A 16652-nucleotide genomic window follows, 5' to 3' on the forward strand; every position below is an offset into this window, starting at 1 on the left:
ACAAGAAACCATACTATTGTAATAGAGTCGAACGTTGAGCTAGTTGGTCACATATCTCTTGGAAGAAGGCATAGAGCAGGTAACAACACAAAACATCAGAAGCACACACAAACACAAGGACAGCTGTGCACTGACAACTATATGATACATGTTTAATAAGGATGTTAAAGACAAGGAAGTAGTTGGCTGTAGCCGTGAAGTGTAGGAAGAAGATGTGCGGGGTCTTGCCAATATAGTTGTCAGTGCAGCGCTGTCCTTGTGTTTGTGTGTGTTTCTTATGTTTTGTGTTGTTACCGGCTCTGCTGCCTTCTTCCAAGAGCCATACTATTGTGTACAGCGAACGGGGCCGTAATTGTGGGAAATAGTTCGACCTTAAGTAGGCTGAGGCTGAGCGAAAAGCAACTCTGTCGACCATCGTTAGAAATAACCTGTACGATGTTCCACCGTCCATTTTTTCAGTCGAAGCGGCGTGCACGAGTGCTGGCGCGGGGCACAGAGGGAGCGCGCAGCCTGGGGATCGTTCGTAGAGGATGCGAGGAGTGAAAGGAGCAAAGGATACAGCAAGAGTCAGTAAACCGTCGAACGAGGCAAGCGCGTTCAGTCAACAGTAACATGGACAAAGCAGGGGGGTTTGGGGTAGCCAGTACTGCTGTCAGGTTTCTTTATTACTTCAACATTCAGCAACTTGAGGTTATACTTCGTCTCAGAAAATATTGGCAGCACTGCGAAAGGCAGAGGCACCCTGGTCCAATCAGGATCACGCGTATTGCAATAGGCAATTGCGCTCCTACCCACCTCTCGCCACCCAAATAGGGGGGGGGGGGGGTGACAGTAGGAGCACAATTCTTTATTATAGTGCCCAGGGGCGAGATGTACTTAGGAGTGCAATTGCAAGGGCTCCTCCGCCTTTCACTGTATTGCAGATATATTCTGAGAGGAAGAAATGGAAGGAGGGGGAGGCAGAAAAGAAGGAGGTGTCCATCGCGCATTGGAGGCGAGTGCATTGTTTGCACCCTGTCCTTTCAAAGAAATCTCGACATTATTTTTCGTGTCACTTTCAAGTGCATGGCTAACTTCTGCTCGTGCAGGTAGCTTCTACTGGAGATGACCAGCACTGAGCGCCCGGAACCGGGCAAGCTTCTTGGTTCAACTGTGCCTGTGAAAAAGAAAAAATATTTAACAAAATAATTAGAGACATTGAGAAGCTGTTATGTTACCGCTGTAGAGAGCATTAAATTAACTCATAAATATTTGAGCTCAAATATAACCTCGGCGAACTTGTAAGGTTGAAATATAAAGCAATGGGTTTTTTGATGAGCACTTATTCTCTGTTCCAAGGAAACATTTACACAAAGAATTGATATCTATGCTGTTCCCGCCTCCATTATACCGTTCTCTCTATTAAAATTGTAAGCGGCCTGATGTGTTGAGAAGAGTACGTAAAAGGCCGATTTCGCCTTGTACTAAAACGTTTTTCTTTAAACTTCATGCTGAAGTTCTACCTGCGAAAGTGTGGCTTCACAATAAAAATATTTTTGTTTCTTCTGTTAATTTTCGGCTATGTGACACACCTAAAACAAGTGAATACTGTTTGATTGCCTGTAATGATGCGAAATTATTTTGGGACATTCTACAAAGAACACAGAAGAGAGTCTTTGTATTGAAGGCTCACAGTGTGCAGTACCTAATGGCCACCAAACATGACCATGAACCATTTGATATGATTTTGCTCCTTGGACTGCGCAGCCTATGGAACCGAACCAACAGAACTGGCTCCCATTATGAATTTTTTTTTTTCTTTGCAGCCGTTTTAGTGCAGTTGTGTTAAAATTTGCTTTAGGTATGTGCTGTTGTATATAAATGCTGGTGTTTTGTATTGATATGTTTTCTTAAGGCGGAGTCACACTGCGGAAACACAACAGCGATATCAACTGAACAAGTTCGCCAAACAAGCCGCCAACAAGTTTCCGAACTTGTTGCTCAAACGCATGTCATACCGCACGAACAGCCGGGAAGCCGAACAGGTTGCTGCAGTGTTTCATCGGTGTGGCAGTGTTTAACCGAACAAGTTCGCCAAACAAACCGCCAACAAGTTTCCGAAAGAACTTGTTCCCTCACAGCATGTCACACCGCACGAGGCGCCAACCAGTCGACCAGGTTGCTGCAGTGTTGTCTCTGTGTGACCGTGTTCTGCAACAAAACAAGCAGGAAACAGTGTCCGTTAACGCTGTTTCGCCTGTTCTCCGGCCGGGCGAATTTCCGGTCGACAACACACCAACCAGAGAATTGATATTTGAGCTGATTGACTAATTCCTGCACATTTCCAACTTACAGACACGTGTTTTTTCCCCAGAAAGTTTCTTTTCAAATCAGTTATCAGGTTATGGTGTCTTGCAGGTGAGCGCTCACGCGGCGGCGGTAGCTCGTCCTGTTGCCACGGGAATGACCATGTTGTCTGAGATCCCTCCAGTCGCACACCGGCGCGTCTTTTCATGGGGTTTTTATATACATTTTGCGATATAAACAATTGTCGAGCACATCTCTCTATCGTCCAAACTGGACCTGACTGACCTTTACATTCACTAAAACGTGTGAAGTCTGCCGCATATGTCGCGCCGATGCTCCGCGTTGTCCTTAGCCGAAGCCGAGAACACGGAGTCGTGAGCCTTCCGGGTAGTGCTGCTTGGTCTGATGCAGCGCGTTCGTATAAAAAAAAAAAAGAGTTGCTATCAGAAGGACTGCCTGCTATCCTTGTGCCAACAGCAGCATGCCTGCACAAAGCGCGGAGCTTCTGCAAAGGCACCTCCGGCGGGTGCGCCAAGCGATGATATGCGCTGCTGCCTGCCTGCCGTACTCGTCGATATGCCTATAGTCTGTTTCAGCGGACGGAATTCTTGATTCCTTAACGGGTCAATAACCTCAAAACACTAATAAAGATTCGTTTTGTTGGCGCTTTGCCTGGAAGTAGATCTCAGTAAAATACATCGATAAGACCTGCGTTTGGCGGCCGTATTTTATTTGTTCTCCACATGTTACGCCGATGACTGCTGCCTGCCGCTAGGGTATCACTGCTCGGCGGACCGGGTCGCACCGGCGCTTTGTGATGATTGTACCCATGTCTTGCGATGTAAGCAATCCTCAATTTCATTTCACTGTAGTTAATTCTATACTCGATGCCAATTTTCATTCCCTGAAATTAGCAAATTGTATCCGCAATCAGCACATTTGTACACGAGAAAGCAGCGCTAAAGACGGTACTCGAAAGCGATGCCGCAATGCTATGCAAACTTAAGCCCACAAGCAATTAAGTGCCCTACCTTCAACGTTAAAGCAAGTTCAGACTAAGCGACAGCCTCTTTGACCATTTATATTCACAGACCTTCGTATAGCGCATGAATTTGGGCGAAACTGTAGCGAAATGGTTGGCTCCTGACATCGGAGCTGCAACCAGCAGCAAGTTTCTGCGGTGGGACACGGCGTTGCCCCACTGTCGAAGAATACGTTCTCGAGCGCTGTTGACGGGAGGCGACGACATGTTTCTGAAACTTTCGTGTTAGGACGATGTAACAATACCGCCAACACTACGCGAACACGTTGCTGACGGACCGAGTTAACTAACTTTTTCCGCAGTGTGACTCCGCCTTTAGACACTGTTTTGTGTTGTGCTATGACGTACTTTAGTTGTGTGGTGTTTTATATTTCAATTGAATTTGTTCGGTTACATTCTGATTACTTTGTATATAATGTATATCGCTCTATTCTTTATGTAAACGTGTGTAATAAATACCATGCTGAAAACAAATACAAGCGTAATTATGAAGAATGTTTCATGACCCGGGGCGTGGCATAGCGGTGAAGCGTTCGGCTATTGATCCAAGGGATGGAGGTTTGATTCCCGGATAGAGATTAACTTTTTTTAACGAGGAGGAGCCGCACACCTCCTAGGCATCGCCGGCAGAGCTTGGGGAGGAGGTTGCGCAGCTGGCCTTGACTGTGATGTCACTCGGTCGTTGCACACGGCATGCGCGAAACTCGGCTCCAACCCTCGTAGTGAAGCTACGCAGTATCTCGTAGTGAGTGTCTAGCAGAAATGTTGCGGTATGAAGATACACGATAGCTGTCCAAAAATGTAATTACGTTTGTTTTAAAAACAAGCATGCTGCCTGTTGCCGCAGCATCCACAAATTCTAGAAAATAAAAAGTAATAACCTGACTTTTAGGATAAATATCAAAACCTTGAATAATTAGCAGAATGCAAGCAATACTGAGGCTGCTCTAATTTAGCAATTTCTTCGTGGCAGTTTAGCCAGGGTTCTTGAAATTACAAGCATGGTGCCATATTCAGGAAAAATTGAAGCAGTCACTGTACACTAAGGCGAAAACACACATATGGTAGGCGTCCAGTTGTGCATGGCGTGAGTTACAAATGGACTAAGCGGTAAAACTGCAGGAGTATTCCATTCCATGTTAGTCTTTGCAACTGCTACCTAACTGTTACAACAGCGATTGTAGTGTAAAGCATACAGAGGGCCTACGCGGTTTAAATATGTCTCCAGTTTGTAGTTTATTCCTGCTTGACTTGTATGCTAGCTCATAGTCATGTGTCGTCTTACGGTTGCGTCATTGCAGCGTGAGTTCTAGTGGTGGCATTCCGGAACCGGCATTCCTTTTTCTCATGAGTTGTACAAAACAGCCGTAACCCTCATGCTTGCATTGCAGTGAGGCAGTAGACTGAGCTCACCCAACCTACAGAGCAACAGAATGAAGGCTGTTACGCTCATCTTCATCCTTGGCTTGGCAGCCGCTGTTCTCTGTAAGCTCTCCAATTATGATTCTTACTTCTTTAAACTGCATTTTTAAGCCTACCGTACCTAGTTCATCCTGACAATGATACTTCTGGTAGTTTGTGATACAGATTATGCTAGCACTTTTCGTGGCAGCTGGAAGGGAAAACATATGTCCATAAAATAACGAATGTCTTATAATGATGACTTCTCGAGACTTTGATGGCACAATGTTTGATGCACAATTTATTTATTGTTTAAGTACCTACGCAAACGTTACTGTCACAGTGTGAGTCATTCGTTTCAGTTTAATATATGTGTAGTGCAGCATGTAACACGATCTCATGTCAATTAGGCCCTTGTGAAAGAAAGTTTTGTGTAATTACATCTTTTACAGTTCGAGAATCGTAGAGGTATTCACGCTTTCGGATAAAGTATGACCGACAAAATATTTTCCATTGATTAGGAAGTGCTGCTTACTGCTGAATTGTTGCCCATTGCTTTAATCATACAGCTCCTTCCAGAGTATGTCCGGTTTGCTGTGCCCCAGTGTTTTACGATTAAACATGACGTTCTCTTTATCTCCTGCGAATGATTTTCCTGTCTTATTTCTCTCCCAATAGCCTCAGTAGAAAGCAGACGTCATCTTCTCTCAGAAGGGTGGCTGGACTGCGACCGCTATCCCATTGTAAGCTATACAAACATTAAGTATAATGCAAGGTTTAATAATAATGCCGACATTAGATCATCATAACATTTAGTATGTTGGAGTCCATAGACAGATTCCTCCCGCACCACATGTCTAGCGGGTAGGGATAGATAATCCAATAAGAGATATAAATGAATATGTCCTTTGGATGGGGTGTTTTATTAGAAGTTATTAAATAAATGGGGGAGAGCTAATAAAGCGACCCACAGCCGACGAAGCGGGCCCGGGGAGGATCCACGTATCTCGCACGCGAAGTAACTGAAGGGATAGGTTAGAGGTGAAGGGGAAGTAGGAATGAGACAAGGTATGGGGTTTTGGAGGGGAATGTGGGCAGCGTAGGATTTTGACTGTCAGACAGTCTCAGTCGAGCTCCCTTATGGGCCTCCGTAGAGGGCGAGCCCTCGCGCTTAGCCGAATGCGCGGCCCTCGGCCCCAAGGTCATTCCACCACAACAAGGCGTTTGCCGGGTTTTCCTCGTGTGAGACAGGTTCCCTTCATTAAACCGCTTTGGAGGTTCCCCATCCCCCAAGCCCGGTTCCTCCACCCCGACTCTACTTGGAGTACTAGAGAGGTGAATTTCGCGTAGCGTTCATCCCTACTCCAAGGTAGTAGGCACGTGACCAGATTTAAATCTGGCACACACTGATTGATACTCTTGCCCATTTTGCATGTTGGAATGCATATTTATCAGGATTCAGTCCCTTTACTCCAATCTTTTAAAAATAAAATTACTTCAGAAACATATTTTTTGCTATGTACACGATGGTAGCGCACATAAAACATGCCGGCACTGCAGATAAGGTAGCTTAGATGAAATTGTTGAGCAGTATAATATTTCTGCTTTCATTCTTCACGCAGTAATGTTGTTTTTCTTTCGATATTTTGTCTTAAATAATCGCAGCCTATTTCTATTTCTGCTGCTGTCAACGAGTAGAGAAGAAGCAATGCTTAATACCTGAAGAATAATTTTTTTGAAAATAATTAATAATAATACCAATTTTGTGTTCGCTTGCATCATTCAAGTTGGCTTTTTCCTGACATCCTTCTGCCGTAACACTACTGCGCAGCCGCCGACAGGCAACGCGGCATCAAGTTAGGGTTCTCCATGAGTTCATCGAGCAGCCGCAGCTTTGAAAATGGATGCGGAAGAGCCTTGTTGATGACCGCCACCAAAACGTTGCGTTGTGCAATAAAACATTTCCAGCAGTGATTACCCCATTGCAGCTGCTTTCATGTAGCAGATTGGAACCGAGGTCTAAAATTCCAGTTAAACATCGTGTGGCCATGTTATGTGCGAATATTATACCTCTCTATTTGTGTTTTGCTACTAAAGGCTGAATGACTGACTCTTTTCTTCCTTCGGCTACATTTAGGGTGAAAAAAAGTAGAATTCATTTCCGTTACTTGCGATAATCCGGGGAGTGATCACCTATCACCAGAGGATTGCACAGATCAGTATAAGCCACATATCAATTTTTCTTGCCATAAAGCAATATTGATACGTGCTAATATAGATCTTCGGAATCTTCTGGTTATAGAGTATTACTTCCAGAATTATCAATGACACCATAGAATCATGAAGACATTGGCGGTTATTTTTAGACAATGGAGAATCAAAGTTATTTATCACTAAAGAATTAATAGGCGAATTTGGAATGGCGTACGTGCACTTTAGAATGAGTTGTTAAACACGTTATAGTCAGCTCTAAGGACTACCTCCCCTGGATAAGTTTCGCCAGCTTTCTAACGGTGTCCTCCCATGAATTCTGTGGTATGGCCTCAACAAATACTCCCGCTGCGCAAAAACACGCAGAAGATATGTGCCTAGTAGCACGCGCTTTATTAAAAGAGAAGGTGCAAGAATGTTGTCGCTTATATCGAGCGCTCCTACAATATTGCTTCACTTGCTTCCTTGCTCCGTGTTAGACGGTAAATTTCCGCAGACGTTGTAAAAAATGATTCTGTTTGCCCTTTCAGCTAACAAAAAGGACACCCGAAGTTCATCTAGTTCGTGGGTCCTATCTCAAGAGTTGAAGAATGTTGTAGAATTTCTGACAAATATGTAAGTTGCCGAGAACACTCGTCAGCAGCATGCCATGTAGAAGAATCTTGACGTGGGCAGCTTACATAAAACATTTTCTACAGCTTACTAAAGTGTCGCCGATCCGTTAGCCAACACAAAAGTGAGAAATTTTAAAGAATACGTTTCAGAACCTGCCATATTTTGCGCCACTCAACTCTTAGAAGGCACTTGAGGCTATTCAAATAGTACGACATGTAATGTATGCGCTGAGTAAACTCCTACATGCATACCACGGCACGACCGGGAACTTGGAGGGTCTGATGGGGCACTATATATCTGTGCGATACTATTCATACTCTGACCACCACCGGCCAATAATCTTGTTCGACTTTGTGCCGCCACTCTGATTGGCTAAGCTGCTTCGTGTGTGCACTGGTTATTCTATTTAGGCTGGCATACTCAGGCAGCAGAAAACGATGGTTCAATATTCGATATACATCAGCAAATTATGGTCTTACAATGGTACATCTTTGCCAAAGGTTTTTGCTGATGTAGGTTTTGCCAGTACGCACCACAACCAATAATGGATCAAGTTTCACGCGTTTCCCCCCGCTTTTCGTACCACTGCTCTCAAATACTCCCACCATTGGACCAGTTCCTCTTGGACCTACCCGATATTGGACCGGCCTATTTTAGAAGGCGCGCAATATTGAACCAGCTTGTCATTTGGTCTCCTGCTGCTGGACTAGCTGCTTTCAGAAACCACCTACACTGGACCGATTTGTCCTGTGATATCCCGATATTATACTAGACGCATTTAGAAACGGGCAACATAGTACTAGTGTCTCCGGCGTCCTCTCGATGTTTTAATAATACACAATAATAATTAATTAACAGGGAGGGAAAGGCGCAGTATCTGTCAGACTTTTTTTCTGTGGACACCTGAACCGCGCCGTAAGGGTAGAGAGGAAGGTGGGCGTTAAAGGGGAAAGAGAGAAAGGGGAGCAGTAGTGGAGGGCTGCGGAGTAATTTCGACCACCTGCCTCATGCAGACAAAAGAGAAAACAGAGAAGAAAAAACGGAAGAGGGAGAGAAAGAGGCACGCCGTAACAGCCGTCGTCCACCACTGAAGCGGTGGTGGGGCCTACAACAGATAAAACATCGGACAGGCTAGCCCCCGGCGCAATCGGCGGTGACCTACCTGTCCCAGCCCCATCTCAAGGGAGTACGCACAGCACACGGACGCCTCTTCGTTTCGCCTCCATACTCCGGCACAGTAGTCGGGCGTCTTACCATGGCACCACCCCGGCGGGGAATGTCTAAATAATCGTTTTTAAAAGTCGTAACATTGGACGAACTTGTCTCGTGTTCTCCCAATATCAGCGGGATCGTTTCTAAGAACGGGCTACATTCGACCAGCTTATCTTGTCCTCCTGATATTGGCGACACCATTTTGAAAAACTGGTGACAGTGGAACACTCTGCCCTGCGTTGTTTTTATGTCGATCATTCCGGTTTATAATACCGCCTACGATGAATCAAGTTATCCCCTATTTCTCAATACTGTAAGCGCCACGTAAAACTTGGCATGATTGGTCGCAACATAAATATTATGCAAAGATTACTCAAATAAAAAGGAAGTCCCACATTTCTGTATTTTAACACACATCTAAAAGCCATTTCACAGCATTTCTGACAATGGCGTTTGAGCCAAATGACATTTAAAGGCATTCTCAGCCTAGCAGCAGCCGCTGAACTTCGGCTCTGCGCACGCGGCCATCATGGAAGGCATCAACAACACCAACTGCGGGAGGAGAACGCACGATTACGGCAGACCTTTCCTGAGCGACAGAACGGCGACCGCGGGGCTGGGCGAGCTGAGAAGCGACGTCTTCCCCACGCCGTGCAAAGGCACACCCCAAGGATCCGTCATATCGCCCGTCCTCTTCAACGTGGCAATGATTGGACTTGCAAGACGGCTCAAGGAGATCCAGGGCATCCAACACGCGATGTACGCCGATGACATCACGATATGGGTCACCCAAGGATCACTCGGGGAGAAGCAAGAAAAACTACAGGAAGCGGCAACTTGCGTAGAAACTTACACCAGAGAGAGGGGCCTAAGATGCTCGACGGAGAAGTCGGAACTCCTCAGGGTCGCAAGCATCCCACCCAAGCGACACTGGAGGTCGTTCTCGAGGGACAGAACAACCTGGAAAAGAACATGATAAAGATCCTGTGCATGTGGTTGCAAGGAAGCCGGAAATGCAGCCGCACCATCAGCCTGCTGAGTAAGGCGGCAGAGCAGGTGGGCCGTATGATCAACAGAGTCTCCCAAAAGAGATATGGAATGAGAGAAGAAGACACTCTCAAGCTAGTTAACAGCCTAATTGTCAGCCGAGTCACGTACTCCCTGCCGTACCACGCGACGACCAAGGCGGAAAGAGAGCAAGCCGACATCATTCTCAGGAAGGCATACAGGACTGCTCTGCACCTACCCAAGCACACGTCGAACGAAAAGTTGCTCCAGCTAGGCATCAGCAACACCTTCAGCGAGCTCGCCGAAGCTCTGCTGGGAACGCAAATCACGAGACTCAGAGGCACCCCCACGGGACGAGCGCTCCTAGGAAGGTTGGGTCGGGACACGAGCGGACTGGTAGACAGATACGTGGACGTACCGGACCACCTTAGGAAAACCATTAACGTGGGACCATTACCGAAAAACATGGACCCCAATCTTCACGAAAACAGACGAAAAGCGAGGGCCGAGTACGTTGAGAGAACGCTAGCCCAGTTAGACAACACCGTATACACGGACGCTGCCGTATATCCGCGCGAGAGAGAACGCGTAGCCGCGACGGTAGTGGTAAACAAGGAAAGAAACATGATCACGTGTGCCACGGCAAAGGTCGCCGGCACAGCGGAGGCCGAAGAAATTGCCGTTGCGCTGGCGGCAACAGACGGCTACAGAACGGGCCGATCTCTCAACCTACTGACGGGCTCGAAGGAGACGTGCAGGAACTACACGAGGGGCAGGATCAGCAGAACAGCCCTTAAAATACTCAGCGGGGTAACCTCCGCCGAGGAGAAACCCAGGCATAACCTAATCTGGATCCCGGGCCACACGGGCATAGGGGGAACGAAAGGGCAGACAGCCTAGATCGAGGTAACGCATTCCGAGCAGGGCAGTCAAATGCTCCGGAGCTCCGCCTACAGGCTTGCGAGGGGGGATACGCAGATATCTTGCACTTGCATAGGGGAGCTAGAATTACATATCCACCACCACACAAAGCCCTAACAAAGGAGGAAGCGACCGGCTGGCGCAGATTACAGACCAAATCCTTTCCTAACTACACATACTTAATAAAATGTTCCGGACACAATACAGAGCCACCTGCCCTTGGTGCGATGCCCCACCTACACTTTATCATATCACGTGGGAATGCGAACGCAACAAAGCATTCCACCAACACGAAGACCCGAGTGCGGAGCAATGGGAGAGTCGGCTCACCAGCGGCGAGCTCGCGACCCAAAGGGCCTTAGTGCAGCACGCGACTGATGCAGCACGACTCAGTGGAGCCTTGGAATAGGGGCCCACCCTTGCTGACGAGAAGCCTCAAGTCGCCAGCGCCAGAGAATACGACGGAGACTTCACAACCGCGAAACCCTTGAAATATCCAATAAAGTTTTCACTCACTCACTCGGGTCTGCGTTCCGCTGATTGGCTGTACAGCCGGTATTCACATGCTCTCTTAATTTATTACACTTTGGTTTCTGAAAAAAGCGCGCAAGCAGTCCGCATACCAAATCTTGCAGAAATCATTTTAAAAATGCAATGATTACGTTTTTGTGCGTACACGTTGCCTGAGAAATTGATATTGGGGCTGCCAGACTGACTATTAACGGGACTGAAATACACAATCGACCCCGACGTGGCCCTGCTAGCGGTCCATGTATCTTAATAGCGTGTCATTCATAGAAATGTGACGGTTGGAACAACGCGCCCTGCGCATGCAATACACGACATCAGCAGTCAGTCGGGTGATAGCGACTGATCGTAGCGCTCTACGTTGCTTAAGCTACAGAGGGAGTTTTTTTTTGTGTGTGAAAAGTTTCCCACAAGGCATATGTTGATAAAGTGGGAATAAGGTGCGGGAAATAGAAAGTTAAAAGAAGGAGTGAAGTCCAGTTGCGCTTAGGTATTCGAAGAGGTTGGCTGTGTAGCTATAGTCCATTGTCCACTTCTCGTAATCACAATCGCGGTTCCACCGCAGGCCCATCTTCATGAGTCGCCGTTGTCCAATTGGTATCGTTGCTCGACACCTCCACAACAAGTGACGCACATCACAGATATCAGGTGCAGTGTCAGAGTAAGGGCACCTGTCAGTCACTGGCAGATCTCTCTCACGCCAACGATGTCGTACAGATGGGGTCAGAGCCGCCCTTGCCCGAATCCCGGGCACTGATACCTGATCTTACCAAGTGTCACGAAATCGGCGCACGTTTTCATCAAGCCGGCACGGCGCGAGGCCCGCGCGGCGTCGCGTGGAAAGCAAGTAGAGAAAAGCCCCCTTCCCTACGCGGGAGAGCGCGTAGCTTTGTACGCGTTGTCGTCACCCTCTTTCCCATTGCCCGGGGAGGACGGTGGTTCATCGGACTGGAATGCGCCAGAAAATTCCAGCATCTTCTATGGGACCTAGACAATGACGACGCGCGGCTCGACGGGAGGAGAAGAGAGAGCTATAACCAGCGAAGCTAAGTGTGTGTGCGCGCTAGCTTTGACGCGTGCTAACAAACAGACGCGGCGCGCCCTATTTAAAGCGACCGCGCCGTTTGTTGAGTCACTCAGTCAGTCAGTTCGTCTGTGTTTTGCGACGTGCTCGCCTGTGCTTCGGCTGGACTCCCGGGGATCACTCGCTGCTGGCAAGCCCACGGACTTTCAAGGGAGAGGCGCTCGTCTCGTATGGCGACCACATCGTGACTCTTGAGGCGTCGGACTGCAACAGTGCCCGGTGAACAATTTGGTGTTTGTTTATGTAACTCTCTCGAGTTTGATCTGTTGTAAAGCCTGTGTTATTGAATCATTCTGTAGTTGCATGCTTAGCGTTTGTTATTCTGTGAACCTCTCGTCTGTGCATTTCAAGTGATCTTGTGTGTTCCTTTGTATCGTCTCTTGCTGTGCATAAATTGTGTTTTGTTTGTTACTTCTGACTCCGATCCTTACTCTGGTTTGAACCGGCGACAGCTGGGCACCAAACGACCACCCCCTTCTGTCACTACAAGGTAGTTGAATTCCGGCTGAGCTTGCCACGCAGGTCGAGGGCATCTCCTTTGCGACCGGAACAGCTACCCCCACTCACTCAAAGGGTGTCTGGGAGTGTGCGCACCGTTAAGGGCGCATCGTTAATAATACCTTCTAATTATTAACGGGTGACACCAAGTAAGATTGTGGGGGAGTGGGTGCGAACACGGATGAATGAGAGCGCGTGTTCGCTTGCGCAGAACTTGAGAATCGGAAACGGGGGACAGGAACGGATCTAGGGGAAGAGGGGAAGGTGGTGGGTATCCCGATGTGTTTATCTGCATCATAGTATCCGCTTGAATATTATGTGGATTGCGAGCATGGCCGCGAATTCACTGTATGCGCACAGGACATGGGTACTTTGAACAGAGCAAATTAATGGACTGTGTTATTTGGAATGTGCGTCGAACGGCCTTAAGCTGTTTAAGGGCAGTGAGAGAGTCTATGTAGAAATTAACTTCATTGAATGTAGGAGCTGGCGGAAGGGAATAAATGGCAGTGTAAATGGCTTGAAGTTCCAGTGCCAGAGGGGTGCACGTACCCGCGGTATATGTTACGTGAGTGTTCAGATGCAGATGAGAGGGACTATACACAGAAGTAACTCCTCGCTATGCAGTATGTGATGTATCGGTATATAATATGCACCCTTCAGGCAGATGTGCGGATGATACTGACGTGAATTGACAGTACGACCATGGTGGTATGCATGAGTTCGAGCGCTTGGCGAATGGCGGAAATTTCTTCTGCAAGGTACCAGATAATAGGGTCATTTCGATATTTTATGTGGCGCATATAATTCTCAGATGTGATAACTGGTGTGGAATCGGAAGATGTAAGAGAAAGGTTTGGGAGGGGAAATGGGAAGTGGCGGGCTCGGCTTACCCGGTGGTGGGAGCGTAGCTGGCTTGAGAAGCGGACGTGGGGCAGCTGGCAGTTCTTGAACTTCTTGGTGCCAGACATTGGTCCGAGGGGGTGGTGCCGTCTCTTGATTTGCCTGTGACAGAGGGGGGAAGTCCTCGCGAGTCGGAGGATGATGGGTTGGCTTATTGTTCTTGCCAGGGTGACCAGATATTGTTTGTCGCGTAGTCAATAGTCGCTTTGTAGTGGGACGCTGGGAATTAGATGGCTTTTTCTGTCCTTGGACAGAAGGTTCCAGCTGTTCCCTGAGACTCTTCCTTCGGTCATAGGCAGCCTTGTGGATCTTTTGGTCTTGTTTCTGTACAGGGCAGGTGAGGTCAAAAGTTGGGTGGGTTCCACCGCATTGGAAGCAATAGGCGGAGCAACGATGTGGTCATCTTGTTCGCTGAACTGGGCTGAGCAGGTGGGGCAGCGTTGATATGTCGGAGGGTGAGGGCAGTTCAGCAGCCGATGACCATATTCACGGCACCTGCTGCACTTCAAAGCATTTGGTCTTTCAGGCTTGCATCTGTACAAGACGCGGCAGAATAGAATTTGTCGAGGTACATGGGTGCCTTCAAAAGTTATTAATACAGACTCGATCTATCCCATCATACGAGCGGACAGCATCGTCGCATGCCACGATTCAAGGCTTTCTAAAAGTTCGGCTTCTGAAAGACCTTTCTCGATTCCATGAATTACGCCCCGGCACGATGCCACCGGGGCCGTCATGTAAGATTGGATGTTATGAGTTTTGGCTGGGATGGATAACAAAGAAAGTGCTGCTACCTTTGTAGGGCTCATGGCGCGCCGCGCATTTGAAGGCCGCGCCACTTCCCAATGCTCCCTGCGCGGAGCCCGTTTCCCTCCCCCCGCTCGCTCGGGGATAACCGGTCCCGCGCGAGGGGGCTATAAAAGAAGGCACGCGCCGCCGTCTCGCTCTTCTTGGTCCCTGGCTCATCGCTCCTGCTTCGCTCCTGGCTCTCTCCACGGAAACGACCCGCAGCCACCTGGACGACGACCCCGGACAGCGTCGACGACGCCCGCGCTTACGTGAGATAAAAGATGTTTGTTATACGGCCCACTGTGTGTTTGTCGTGCGCATCCCTCGGGCAGAGGAATCGCCCACAACTTAAAAACACACACATAACCCAAAACAAAATTAAAACACTGTACAAACACTACTATACTACACTCCGCGTCATCTGCACACACGATAGCCCTAAACTCAAAATGGCGTCGCGCCTAACATACAAAGGACCGGCCCGTCGTGTGTGCAGATGACGCGGAGTGTAGTATAGTAGTGTTTGTATAGTGTTTTAATTTTGTTTTGGGTTATGTGTGTGTTTTTTAGTTGTGGGCGATTCCTCTGCCCGAGAGATGCGCACGACAAACACACAGTGGGCCGTATAACAAACATCTTTTATCTCACGTAAGCGCGGGCGTCGTCGAGGCTGTCCGGGGTCGTCGTCCGGGTGGCTGCGGGTCGTTTCCGTGGAGAGAGCCAGGAGCGAAGCAGGAGCGACGAGCCATGGACCAAGAAGAGCGAGACGGCGGCGCGTGCCTTCTTTTATAGCCCCCTCGCGCGGCACCGGTTATCCCCGAGCGAGCGGGGGGAGGGAAACGGGCACCGCGCAGGGAGCATTGGGAAGTGGCGCGGCCTTCGAATGCGCGGCGCGCCACGAGCCCTACACCTTTCGGGCGGTCAGTTCGTTGGTGGTCTTCAGAAGGATGACATTCTGGTGGTATTTGATTTGTAGAGTCAGAGCCTGTCGCTCATGTGGCGCCAAGTCTGCTGCTGCGGAAATTTCTTGAAACATTTCCTAGGGTTTAACCTGGGAGATATTGAGCGTACTTGGTGCCCTGATTACGACAGTTTTCAACGTTGAGAAACGTCGTCGCCGCAATCTTTTGTTGCCTTTCCTCTTTGGGGTAATCCAGTCAGATGCATCGAAATCTTCAGAGGTATGAACGCGTTCTTCTATGGCGTCTGAGGCATTGGCGCGTGCTTCGGCAGCGTGGGCACGTGTTTCTCCAGGAAATTCATCGACGGCACGTGGCGGCGGCGGTGCCGTTGCCATGGTAACAAAATCGAGATCCGTGGCAAGGCTTAGCGAGCCTCGGGCATCATCGGAACCTTTATATGGTCGGTTCTTAGCCAAAAAGGTATCAAATTCAGCACATGAGGAGTCAGAATGATCCCAGGTACTTGCCGAATGACGTGAGTTGGGCGATGGAGGCCCCAGGGTTGATGGTCTTGCAAAAAGACGGTAAATTCCGGAGCTCGATGTTCCGCCGTCTTTCCTAGGCGCTCCTGCAGGATGACGAACGCATGGATTTCCTAAATCATTCTCTTAAACGGCCCCGTCCATCTACATCCCCTTAAGCAACTGCTGCATAGTCTTCTGTCCCTCCCGAGAAGCGCGCTAACGTAGCTTAAGAATGGCAGGAAACAATCACATACACATTGTACAGTGGAATAGCAGAAACCTGCGTACCAATCGAACACTCTTTATCCCATGGCTCCTGACTTTACCCTCGCAGCCCCACGTCATTCTCATTCAAGAATCGCGTGCTCTTAAAGGTATTCCGGGCTACCGTGCCCTGCATGCAGCGCATGACAGCGACTGTGCCCCATTAGTGAGCACTTATATTCGTCGGGACATTCGATTTGAGGCCGTTGAAGTCCCCAGTTGTCTTGAACGTCACCTTATTACATTAACACTGTATTCTGATCGCTTATCTCGCCCTTCAAAAATTCTAAATTTTTATAACCCTCCTACAGAGTACACGCCTTTCAAACCGCTAATGCACTTTACTTCAAGATTGTTTCGAGACTCTGACTTCTTGATAGGTGGGGATTTTAATGCCCCGCACGTTATCTGGGGTTACCCACACACCTTCCCACCTGGCCGTATACTCAACGACGCATTAAACG

This window comes from Amblyomma maculatum, chromosome 3, assembly GCF_055883805.1.
Source record: "Amblyomma maculatum isolate TAMU_Amacu chromosome 3, ASM5588380v1, whole genome shotgun sequence".
In the NCBI taxonomy this organism is placed as follows: Eukaryota; Metazoa; Arthropoda; class Arachnida; order Ixodida; family Ixodidae; genus Amblyomma; species Amblyomma maculatum.